The 840-nt window shown below is 42.1% G+C and overlaps 1 non-coding gene across 1 annotated transcript; it reads right to left on the bottom strand.

The window, feature by feature from the left end:
• Positions 1–262: 262 nt before the first annotated feature.
• On the bottom strand, positions 263–337 carry Trnat-ugu (transfer RNA threonine (anticodon UGU)). Its single transcript has one exon. It is a non-coding gene; the product is annotated as a tRNA-Thr (tRNA).
• Between the last annotated feature and the right edge of the window lie 503 nt (positions 338–840).

Raw genomic sequence — 840 nt, 5'->3', positions numbered from 1 at the left:
GTATTTATGGATTATGTTTCTTTGGTTCTTAAACTATTATACCACGATATGTCTAATACATTTATGAACTTTATCGAAGGCTAAATAACACTACTACTAATTTTACTACTACTTATAGTGGTAGTTGTAGAAGCAGTAGTAGTGTAGCATTATGAAATAAATGGGAAGCTTTTGAGCACATCACATCGAAATGATAATTAAATGAACACCCTAGCTGCTAGCAGGCGTTGATACACTTCGTTGGGGACATGTTGAAAATGTGTGCCCCGACCGGGACTCGAACCCGGGACCTCCTGCTTACATGGCAGACGCTCTATCCATCTGAGCCACCGCGGGCACAGAGGATAGCGCGTCTGCAGGGACTTATCCCTTGCACGCTCCCCGTGAGATCCACATTCCCAACATGTCCACAACACTACTTTCGTAGTGCGCCTATTAGATGTTTGCCCATCATACTCATTACTCGTGGCAGAGTAATCTACCAAGTCCCACATCACATCGTTTAAATATTTCGGAGGAGATATTAAGAAGCGATATGAAATCGGACGAGTAAGTAAAATCTGTGTTAGGGAAGGTAAATGAAAGACTTAGATTTTTTTGGAGGTGTTCTGCAAGATTGCTGTGCGGCTGAAATTAAATCGCACGCAAGACGCTAGCGTTACCAATTCCAGAATGTTGCTCCTACGTTTCGAATTGAAAATAACAATGTCAATTGTAATAATGCTTTCGCGCTTAATAATGGGTTAGGTGCCAGCTCTAGTCTATCAGCAGGAATAATCGTGGTATTCTGTTGGAAAGGTGTGAGAAAACTCTACGCTAGGGTGAGTGGGTCAGATAAAC

The sequence above is a fragment of the Schistocerca nitens genome, chromosome 3 (assembly GCF_023898315.1).
Source record: "Schistocerca nitens isolate TAMUIC-IGC-003100 chromosome 3, iqSchNite1.1, whole genome shotgun sequence".
NCBI classification, from domain to species: Eukaryota; Metazoa; Arthropoda; class Insecta; order Orthoptera; family Acrididae; genus Schistocerca; species Schistocerca nitens.
The sequence above is the reverse complement of the archived record's forward strand: the minus strand, read 5'-3'. Positions and strand labels throughout refer to the sequence as shown.